General features: G+C 42.7%; 1 protein-coding gene across 3 annotated transcripts in view; it reads right to left on the bottom strand.

Moving 5' to 3' along the window:
• LOC121387767 (protein Wnt-10a-like) overlaps positions 1–8,793 on the bottom strand; it is a 61,145-nt gene extending 52,352 nt beyond the window's left edge. For 2 of the 3 annotated variants that reach the window (XM_041518968.1, XM_041518970.1), the window contains exons 1-2: positions 8,549–8,721; positions 6,115–6,155 (exon numbers count right to left, since the gene is read on the bottom strand). The gene's annotated coding sequence lies outside the window, so the exon portion shown is untranslated. The other variant, XM_041518969.1, reaches the window with a different exon arrangement.
• Positions 8,794–12,228: the final 3,435 nt, after the last annotated feature.

Raw genomic sequence — 12,228 nt, 5'->3', positions numbered from 1 at the left:
TTGATTGACCCCTAGATTATGAAGACCTTAACAGGCACATCAAAGAAAATATCAGTATTAAAAAAATACACTGTCTGAGGAAGGAAACACAAACATGACTGTATCTGTATGAAGTAATGACTTAATGTCCTGAACATTAGTGTTGGGAGGAAATCCTGTATGCTGGGTGTGGGTGTCTTCAAGTTACCAGGTGTGGGAAATTTCAAATCCATCGGCCATGCTGATTTTTCATAATGAACCATCAAAACTATTGGCAGCCACCAATATTCCTGACTATATTTTATTTATAGCCTACTGTAGTTGGAGGTTTTTAATAGGTGTGTGATATCTGGAATAATCATGCAGCTTTAACATATTTATTTTTGATTAATTACTGAAAACAAACTATTTTTAAATGACAAAATTACCCGAACATCTATTTTCTTGCATTATTTTCTAATCCGGATAAATAAAATATGTACATTAGATGTATTCCTACAATCTGTAATCCAGCATTTTATTTAGCTAGTAACATTAGGTAATACAGCTTTAACAATAAAATAAATTATCAACTTAATCCAAGGCGATATAATCAAATCTGAAAAAATTGGTTCTGAATCTAGTATAACTCAAAATGCTTTTCATGAGAGCTAACTAAGTGATTATTAAGAAACAAAAATTATCTGGAGATCTAAGTATATGTTTAACAACCTTATTGTTATGTACAAATAAGAACAGAAGGCACAATAGTGGCAACAAATTTAATTATGTTTTTTTGGTAAAGTTTTTTCTTCAAATTTACTTTAAATTTTGCATAAAACTACAAATTTGTCTAAAATATAACTTAGCACCCTATAAATATGTCAAAATGACAATAAAAATCAACTTCTTTACAAATTTGAGTTTTCAAAATTTCATACATAAAAAATTTACAATGTTAATGGAAACTAAAGACATTAACCCACTATTGGCACATGCTATTTTTAATATAAAAATAAATTGCTATTAAAATCTTAGTTCAGGTTGCCTTTATATAATACCATATTTAAGAGCAGTTGTATATGGCAAGTCAAATACCATGTAAAAAGAAATTAGTGAAATCTTTACAGTATGAATTATAGGCCAAAACCAACTTTTCTTCAGTGCTAACTTTGATTCAAACTCCATTCAGAGCCATGTACAGAGATTATTGTCAAGGTCAAGGTCATTGTGAACTTGCATGATCGAGTGATGGCTAATTAATCAACCAGTATAGTTTAATTAAATAAAATGACAAAATCATAATATTTTTTATTATGCACTGAATATGTGCTATAGGGTGTATTCAAGCACAAGGCTACTTGACACATTGATACTAGATGAAATAAAATTGCACATTTATTTTACCCAGATGAAACTATTATTTTTTACAACCAACACACTCACATTTATAACCAATCACAGGACTTGTGGTGTTCACTTCTCTATCAAAAGTTGGGTGCACCTCGAACTTTGACCCAGCCGGAAGTTATTTGGTATAGTACTACCTATAGGGTTTTCCTCTCTAAGACTATGCTTCAAAATTACCGAATGTTTGACATCCAATAGTCGATGATTAATAGTAAATGTGCTCTAGTGGTCTCGTTAAACAAAACAAACTTTTGTTAACTTTTTAGCCCAAATTTGACAGTGAATTAATTTTGTCGTGAAAATGTTTATTTGTCTGTCAAAATATTAGCATTTCTGTTGTTGTGTATTATGTTCTGCGTCTCTTTAATGAATTGTGTATGGAATGAATGGATCGATGGATGAATGAATGAATCAATAAACGAATGAATGAACGAACGAACGAATGGATGAATGGATGGATGGATGAATGTATGGATGAACGACTGACTTAATGTTTTAAAGTATAGCTATTTAATATCTAAAGTATGCTTATTTTGACATTTGGTCCACAAGTTTGCTTGGTTTTTTGTTTAACGACACTACTAGAGCACACTGATTTATTAATCATCGGCTATTGGATGTCAAACATTCGGTAATTTTGATATACTTATATAGTCTTAGAGAGGAAACCCGCTACATGTGTTTCCATTAGTAGCAAGGGATCTTTTATATGCATCATCCCACATACAGGATAATATATACCACGGTTTTTGATATACCAGCCGTGGTGCAGTGGCTGGAACGAGAAATAGCCCAATGGGCCCACCGACGGGGATTGATCCCATACCGACAGTACATCAGGCGACCGCTTTAAAACTGAGCTATTTCCCGCCCACACACCTAAAGTTAAAGCAGCAAGAGATATTTTATAAAAACCGTGTCACAGGCACGACAGTACATACCACGTCATTTGATGTACCACACATGAGGCAATGGCTGGAAGTTGGGGAAAACCCAGAAACAAAACAAAAGGGAAAAAAAAAAAAAAAAGAGAAAAAACCCTAATAACCATAAAGAACCAAAACAACACACTCCCATCCCCACCCTCAAAATTAAAAGGTCCACCGAGGGCGATCGATCCTGCACACCATCGCGCCTCAGGCTTGAACTGTCCCGATGGTATTGCATCCCGCTTTGGGTCGTTTAAGACTACACGCCGGCCAAGAATGCCAATAGCCCGACATTCCCAGCTTGTCACGGCTTCGCACCTGATCAAAGGGAAGTGAAAGGTGACGTGGTTTGGTAATTAAAGAAGTCACACAGCATCGCAGCCTGAGTGCGATCTTTACGCTGAGAGACATGCGCAATGCCACAGACCCTTTCGTAAAGACCACAGACACAAAACAATTTAAAGGCATGCTGTCACAGATTTAAGGCCCTTATTTCTCTAAAAATTAATAATAAATCAAAATTACATTAATTTTTACAGACCAAATCTAGTTATTGCATCACTTTAACTAGACCATGATGGAGTGAAATCCTTGTCAAACCACTCAGCAATGTTAGTTTTTAAATTATGGACCATTGCCATAATTCAATTATTTTTACAAAATATCATTAATACGTGGAATATGGTGGCTACATAGATGGTTGAATAAAGTACATTTAGGGACAAATCAAATATATATATATATTTTTAAGTAATACTTTGTTAGGCCATGTAATAGGTCAGTGGTCTGTGACAATATGCCTTTAAAGGGACAGTCCAGAGAAAATTTTGTTTAATCATCGGCTATTGGATGTCAAACATTTGGTAATTCTGACACATAGTCATCAGTAAAGTTTGTTTTATTTAACGACGCTGCTAGAGCACATTGATTTTTTTATCTTATCATCGGCTATTGGACGTCAAACATATGGTCATTCTGACACTGTTTTTAGAGGAAACCCGCTGTCGCCACATAGGCTACTCTTTTTACGACAGGCAGCAAGGGATCTTTTATTTGCGCTTCCCACAGGCAGGATAGCACAAACCATGGCCTTTGTTGAACCAGTTATGGATCACTGGTCGGTGCAAGTGGTTTACACCTACCCATTGAGCCTTGCGAAGCACTCACTCAGGGTTTGGAGTCGGTATCTGGATTAAAAATCCCATGCCTCGACTGGGATCCGAACCCAGTACCTACCAGCCTGTAGACCGATGGCCTGCCACGACGCCACCGAGGCCGGTCATAGTTATCAGAGAAAACCCGCTACAGTTTTCCTAATGCAGCGAGGGCTCTTTTATATATGCACTTTCCCACAGACAGGAAAACACATACCACGGCCTTTGACCAGTTATGGTGCACTGGTTGGAACGAGACAAAATGGATCAATCGAGGTGGTTCGATCCTGCGGCGCAAACACATCCAGCGAACACTCAACCGACTGAGCTCAATTCCGCCCCTTGTTTTAAAAACCTTTATTAACATTTTCAGTCCATTGAAAACTGATCAGCAACTATATATTGTGTAGCGATCTCTGGAGCTTGCATAGTGAATAGCGACGCCATGCTGAACAAAATATCCCCTTCCCGACTCAAGTTTACTACCATCGTCATCGGTGATGTAGTGGTACGGGCTCCCATTTTTGAAGGGGGTGGGGGGAGGGGGTGGCGGAGTGGGTAGCCTTATTTTTGTCCTGAATGAAGGGAGGGGGATGGGAGGGGGATGACAAAATGCATTTCTCATATTTTTAAAAACGCTTATGCGTCTGAGAAGTAACAGTCATGGAGTCGGGTTTTGGTCTGTTTCTAGAGGGTATTTCACCATTTCAAAGTCACCGACTCATGTTTCATTCAGTTGTAAATATATGCAAATGTGTTACAGGTTTGTAGATTAATTAAACTTAAGTGTTAATTTTCAGGGGTTGAAATTTGGGTCTGTCCCTTTAAGTTCTTTTCTGTTCTGATTGCAATATAACATCAGTTATAACAATAGTTTAACAGTTGCAAATTTGAAGTTTATGTGCAAAACTAGGCCACTGAATTGACGATTAAAACAATTGATCAGTTAGTTCAGAATAAACTAATATTTTCTTTTGTTCTTGCTTCGAACCATATTCCGTAATTTTCTGCGTAAAATAAGATACATCTACTTGTAAACGTACGACTCCTCACATTGTTTTTTTTATTTTATTTTTAACCGGTATTTTCCCACAGACAGAACAAGGCATAACAAACATATACTCTTCAAAAGAAGAAACGCAAAACTACATTGTCGTAACATTTGGAGAATTGATTTAATTATTGAATGGTGAGTCCGATAATTACCAAATGTTGCAGGATTGTTCACAATTCACTCTAGTCCATTGTGAGTAAGTGATAGGACACACCACCAAGGTCAAGGTCATCTGGAGTCAATACCGGGTGTGGCCTCCGCGTGTGTTGACAACTGCCTGGCACCGCCTGCCCATTGAAGCAACCAGAGTACGGATGACGTCCCGGGGGATGGTGGCCCACTCGGCCTGCAAGGCTGCTGCCAGCTCGGGCAGGGTCTGGGGCTGTGGTTGTCGCTGTCGGAGGCGTCGGTCCAACTCGTCCCATAGATGCTCAATTGGGTTCAAATCCGGTGATATCGATGGCCAAGGAAGGACATTAATGTTGTTTGTTCTGTAGGAAAGCCGTTGTGAGACGTGCTGTGTGAGGCCTGGCGTTGTCATTGTTGGAACACTGCGTTGGCGTTGGCCATAACTGGAACGATGTGTGGCCGGAGGATCTGGTCAATGTAGCCCTGTGCATTCAGGTTGCCCTGCACGTGGACCAGGTCAGTTCTGCCAGTGTGTGAGATGGCTGCCCACACCATGACACTACCCCCGCCGAATCTGTCCACTTCCTGCACGCAGTTTTTTTGCCGCATAACGTTTCACCACGACGCCTATACACGCGACATCTTCCATCATGACGTCGGAGCAGAAATCGGGACTCGTCACTGAACCCACACCTGTCTCCATCGCAGTTGTTGGGCCATTGTCGATGAATCTGGCACCACTGCAGTCGGAGTCGACGGTGTTGTGGTGTTAAGATGACACCTCGAACTGGACGTCTGGCACGAATTCCTACCTCACGTAGGCGGTTCCGTACGGTCTGGTCGGATATCCTGCGCAAACCTGGTTATTGCTGCGGCTGTGGAGGTGGCAGTAGTCAATCGTTCCCGAAGGTGGCGTACCGGATGTAGCGGTCCTGCCCGGGGTAGTGACCCGTGGTCGACCGGATCTAGGGAGGTCACGTGTTGATCTATGTTGCTGGTAACGGTCCCACAGTCTGGAGATGGTGCTTGGGGACACATGGAATGCCCTGGCAACGGCCGTTCTGGATTCGCCTGCGTCTAGTTCGGCCGATGGCATTGTTTTTCTCTGCGGTTCACTGAGACGTGGCATGTCCTGGATTGTCAACTGTCGGCCAGATACAGAGGCCAGGCAAGCGAACATCCTGCACTTTTATACTGTCGGTGTTCATGTTGCACGTGCAGACAACGCACGTGCAGTGGTGACATGGTTTGCACGTGGCTGCGTTTTTGCGAATATTCACATTTTGGAACTTTATTGTACAGTAGCTGCGTTTTATCGAATGTAACCGTGGGAATGTGTTTGGGACATGCAATGACCTTATATTCACAAAGCATGAACCGGTAGGAAACATAAAATCGGAGTTATAACCCATTTGTACCCTTTTGCGTTTCTTTTTTTGAAGAGTATATGTACATATAATATAGTTTGAATTAAACTCACCAATGTAGCAGCAATTTCAGTTTGTTTAGCGTTCGGGTAGCCTGTAAAAACACAAATGTACTATATTTAAAATAGATACATGGCCATTGGCATAAACACACACACACACACACACACACACACACATACAGAGAGAGAGAGAGAGACGGAGAGACAGAGAGATAGAGAGAGATGAGAGTAGACAGAGTGGAGAGATGAGAGACAGAGGCAGAGAGAGAGAGAGAGAGAGAGAGAGAGAGAGAGAGAGAGAGAGAGAGAGAGAGAGACAGAGAGAGAGAGAGAGCGAGAGACGAGAGAGATAAACAGAGAGAACAACAGAGAGACAGACAGACAGAGGCAGGAGGGAGGAGAGACAGAGGCAGAGAGATTTGTGCATGTGTGGTGTGAATTTTGATGGAGAGAGAGAGAGAGAGAGAGAGAGAGAGAAGAGAGAGAGAGAGGGAGAGAAGAGAGAGAGAGAGAAGAGTAGAGAGAGAGAGAGGAAGATAGACAGACAGACATACAGAGACGCAGAGGGACAGATAGAGACAAGAGAGACAGACGGAGAGAGACAGAGACAGAGGCAGAGAGAGAGAGACAGAGGCAGAGAGAGAGAGAGAGAGAGAGAGAGAGAGAGAGAGAGAGAGAGAGAGAGAGAGAGAGAGAAACAGACAGAGGCAGACAGAGGCAGAGGGAGGGAGAGACAGAGGCAGAGAGATTGTGAATGTGTGTGTGTGTGTGTGGTGAGAGAGAGAGAGAGAGAGAGAGAGAGAGAGAGAGAGAGAGAGAGAGAGAGAGAGAGAGAGAGAGAGAGAGAGAGAGAGAGAGAGAGAGAGGCAGATAGACAGACAGACATACAGAGACGCAGAGGGACAGATAGAGACAAGAGAGACAGACGGAGAGCGAGGGAAGTAAGAAATAAATAAAAAAGGAAGAATGAAAAGATGAAAGGACGAAAGTAAAACAAAGAAAGAAAGAAAAAAGAAACAAAGAAAAAAAGAAAGAAAGAAAGAAAAAAATGAAAGAATGAAAGAGAAAGAAAGAAAAAAAGAAAAAAAGAAGGACGGAAAGAACGAATGAATGAAACGAACAAATAAGGAAAGATACATTGTAAATTACACTGTATTAGGATACAGGAACTAATCTACATAAAAATTAAATTAGGGAATTTCCAGAATTTATCTCTTTACGTTCGTACAGCGCGTACTATAATTAAACATGCTGTCAATGTTGATATCATGTTGTCAGCAACAAACATAACTAATGAAAGAAAATATCACTTCTGACATGAGCAATCTGGGTACACAGGCGTAATTAGGAGAGGGCGTGCCCCGCCCCCTCAATCACACCTCTCCACCTTTTGTATTTGTCCTCTAACACGAACTATAGACAGAGTTGGTGCCCCCACTCCAAAATATGGATGTCTTCCCCATCACTCAGGCGCATGTGCAGGGATTTTAGCATGATAAGGTCTAAAGTGTTGAGCTAAGTTTATAAGGGGGAGGGGGGTGTAGTCCTGCTCCCTCGGGAAATATATTGAAAAAAAAAGGAAGAAATTTTGCTTGAGCAGGAAAGGGATTCGGCCCTCGAAACGGCCCCCTCCCCCCTCGCCCAACTAACAGAACGTGTGGGTGCTCCCCCCAACCCCAACAATGTAGTTCCCCCCCCCAACAATGTGGGTTCCTCCAACTCGACAATGTGGGTGCCCCCCCAATCCCAACAATGTGGGTGCCCCCCCAACCCCACAATGTGGGTGCCCCCCAACCCCACAATGTGGGTTCCCCCAACTCGACAATGTGGGTGCCCCCCCAATCCCAACAATGTGGGTGCCCCCCCAATCCCAACAATGTGGGTGCCCCCAACAAAGTGGATGCCCCCAACCCGACAATGTGGGTGCCCCCCAATTCCAAAAATGTGGGTGCCCCTCCCAACCCGACAATGTGGGTGCCCCCAACCCCACAATGTGGGTGCCCCCCAACCCCGCAATGTGGGTGCCCCCCAACCCCACAATATGGGTGCCCCTCCCCCAACTCCACAATGTGGGTGCCCCCAATATAAAATCCTGACTACCCCAATGGCTGTTACGGTGTTCCCGAAAAACAGCACCCTTCCTATTAAGGTACTATCCTGTCTATGCAATGGTGCATATAAAAGATCCCTTGCTACTAATAAAAAAACAATGTAGCGGGTTTCCTCTCTATCATATGACTGTGTCAAAAATGACCACATGTTTGACATCCAATAACCGATGATTAATAAATCAATGTGCTCTAGTGGTGTCATTAAACAAAACAAACTTCCTTCCTATTAAAATGATAATAATCCTTTAAACAAAAACACGTACAGTACAAAAAGTCTAATTTCCTCAGAAATGAACACAAAACACAGAACACGCCACTCAATTCCACTGTGAAATCAACACAGAAATCAACAGCGAAATGAACATTGAAATTACCGGAGCGATCCAACTGAAGAAGATGAAGAAATTAACAATGCGAAACAGACACAAAAGTCGAATGACATCCACGAGACCGAGCGATTCAAGCTCTCCGCGTCCGTAAACACACGCCAGCTATCAAAAGGCTGCCGTAGAGTAAGCAAAAGGCAGGTAAAAACCCAACAAGTAAAACGCACTGACCAGGTAGTGAAATAGATCTCCGCCGTCAATTTCACCTCACCTTTTACCTGTATCGCCGAGCGACACGTGGGCCCTACCTTTACGAAAGTCACGTGATCTATTTACCGAAAATGTCAAACGGTCGTAAAGATGAGAGGGAGGGGATAGACACCTGGGAATAAATCAGTGGCGGATTTAGAGGGTTTTAAGCCCCCCTCCATCCATTCTTTTTGTCTACTGAAACCGATACTTCTTATGTGTGTTCACGTTTATATACCCAATTAACGTTTTAATTCAGTGTTCAAAATATATATTTCGTCCTTGGCTGTCTGTCTTTCTTTCTCTGTCTCTCGCTCTGTCTGTCTGTCTCTTCCCCGCTCTCTCTCTCTCTCTCTCTCTCTCTCTCTCTCTCTCTCTCTCTCTCTCTCTCTCTCTCTCTCTCTCTCTCTCTCTCTCTCTCTTTGTATGTCACTCTCTATCCTGTCTCTCTGTCTTTGTCTCTCTATCTCTCCCTCCCTCCCCCTCTCTCTGTCTCTCTGTCTCTCTGTCTGTCTCTCTGTCTGTCTGTCTCTCTCTCTCTCTCTCTCTCTCTCTCTCTCTCTCTCTCTCTCTCTCTCTCTCTCTCTCTCTCTCTCTCTCTCTCTCTCTCTCTCTCTCTCTCTCTCTCTCTCTCTCTCTCATGTACAACACGATATTAGTCACCGAACCCACAAAAACAACCTGAAAAGACTATTTAACATTGCCTAAATAACTAGGATGACTCAGTGCGTTGGACGTTTTATTTTGTTTATAGAGATCACTAGAGCACATTGAGATATTAATCATCGGGTATTGCATGTCAAACAGGTGATAATCCCTTGTTATCGGTATAAACATTTTTAGCTGCTAGGGACTTTTTTTTTTTCGTTTACTTACACATTCCTACAACACTGACCAGGCTAATATTTCTCATCGCCCTTGGGTTAACAGGCGTGCGTGCTGGAAATGGTGCGGGAGGGGGGTGGGGGTGGGGGTGGGTTGGGGTGGGGTGGGGGTGGGGGCGGAGGGGGGGCGTTTGGGTTTGGGGTGGGGGGTGCGTGGGGTCTAGACTGGTGAACGAAGTTTTGGGAGGGATCAGATCATATTCCCCCAGAAAATACATTTAAAAAGAAGAAAATTTGCATATAGCGGGGAGGAAGATGGAAGTGACGTTTATGGGGGTGGGGGAGGGGGGAGGGAGTTGAGTCATGTTCCAGTGAAAAAGAGGGAACATTTTATTGAACGTTTTAGAATTTAGACAATTCTGGACCATGAATGTTGGTCGGTATGTTCGACTTGGACAGGTTTCACTGTAACACTGTAGCAATGAACACCCACCCACCCCTGGGACCGCCACTGGAATACAGACGACAGTCGTGGGTGTGACGTCAGTGCAACATACAGTACACATTTGTCACGCCTAGAGGAAGGTAGAACTACTGATGTAAGAAAACACCACGCACAGTGGGCGTTACCGGAGATGATGAACAACAGAGGAATAGAATAGAGGAAAGGAATGTTTGCTTTTTGGTACCCCAGCACATTGTTTAATAATCAGCAGCTATGAGGTGTTTAACACATTGTAATAACTAGTTCTAAAAATGAGAGAAGAAAAAACCCTAAAAGTTTGTTGTGTTTAACGACACCAGTAGAGCACAATGATTTATTAATCATCGGCTATTGGATGTCACATATTTTGTCATTTTGACATTATAGTCTTAGAGAGGAAACCCGCTACATTTCGTTTTCGTATTAGTAGCAAGGGATCTTATATATGCATATTCACCACAGACAGGACAGTACATACCACGACCTTTGTTACACCAATTGCTTTGCACTAGATGTAATGAAAAATAGCTCAATGGGCCACCGATGGGGATTGATATTAGACCGACCGTGCATCAAGGGAGCGCTTTATGTATATATAAATATATATGTATTTGTTTATTTATTTATTTATTTATTTATTAATGTGAAATACTTATACGTTTGCCATCTTGTCAAAATATATGTATAAATGCATTATGTACCTCTTATGTCGTGGTTTACGGCCTGGGAGTAAATAAAGTTCTGTTCTGTTCTGATCAGATAAAATGAATGTTTGCTTATCTCAATCCATCACAGACGTTTCCCAGCATTTTGATGGGTTTCTTTTGCTGTGGAGTCCTGCTTGCATATAAATAACACGAGTGATGATAAATTGTAATGTCAGTATATAGTATAATGTCTTTCTCTTTTTCTGACCGGCCTCGGTGGCGTCGTGGCAGGCCATCGGTCTACAGGCTGGTAGGTACTGGGTTCGGATTCCAGTCGAGGCATGGGATTTTTAATCCAGATACCGACTCCAAACCCTGAGTGAGTGCTCCGCAAGGCTCAATGGGTAGGTGTAAACCACTTGCACCTACCAGTGATCCATAACTGGTTCAACAAAGGCCATGGTTTGTGCTATCCTGCCTGTGGGAAGCGCAAATAAAAGATCCCTTGCTGCCAATCGGAAGAGTAGCCCATGTAGTGGCGACAGCGGGTTTCCTCTCAAAATCTGTGTGGTCCGTAACCATAAGTCTGACGCCATCGTTGTATTGATGTTAGCTTGGCCGATGCGATTTACAAATTTTACAAATACTCTCTCTCTCTCTCTCTCTCTCTCTCTCTCTCTCTCTCTCTCTCTCTCTCTCTCTCTCTCTCTCTCTCTCTCTCTCTCTGGCTCTCTCTTGTGATGTTACTTCCTTTCGAATCCACGGTGTTACGCCGTTTCGCTGTTATGGTATTACATCTTATCACAGTTACAATATTACACCCTTTCGCTGTTACGGAGTTACACTGTTTCGCTGTTACGGAGTTACACTGTTACGAAGTTACACTGACTGTTACGGAGTTACACTGTTTGACTGTTACGGAGTTACACTGTTACGGAGTTACACTGTTTCACTGTTACGGAGTTACACTGTTTCGCTGTTACTGTTACGAAGTTACACTGACTGTTACGGAGTTACACTGTTTGACTCTTACGGAGTTACACTGTTTCACTGTTACGGAGTTTCACTGTTACTGTGTTATACTGTTTCGCTGTTACACTGTTACACTGTTTCGCTGTTAAACTGTTTCTCCGTCGTCCCCGTGTTGAGAAAGGGAGAGGTGCGGAGTTCTGTGTCGGGACCTGGGTCATGAATTCTTGCGACAATGTCTTCAAAGAGACCACACCGTCACGAACACGGTCACTGGATAGCGCGCTGTCAGCCAAGCGTGCGTTCGGCGTTGTCGCTGTGTCAAGAAACAACGCTATCAACTGACTTCACACAAGTCCTGTCATTGACGGCCCGGTTCGGATTTCACACACCAGTTCGTTAATTCAATATCGCCCGTTTCCGGACCATGTTCCGTGGCGGTAATCCCTTATAAAAATCTTCTTTTCAGCTCCGTTATTTAATTGCCGTCCAGTGTCGTTGAGTATACAGTGAAACCGGTGGTAAACGGACACGCAATGGATATATGGGTAATTC

This window comes from Gigantopelta aegis, chromosome 13, assembly GCF_016097555.1.
Source record: "Gigantopelta aegis isolate Gae_Host chromosome 13, Gae_host_genome, whole genome shotgun sequence".
In the NCBI taxonomy this organism is placed as follows: Eukaryota; Metazoa; Mollusca; class Gastropoda; order Neomphalida; family Peltospiridae; genus Gigantopelta; species Gigantopelta aegis.
This window is presented reverse-complemented; position numbering and strand designations above follow the sequence as displayed.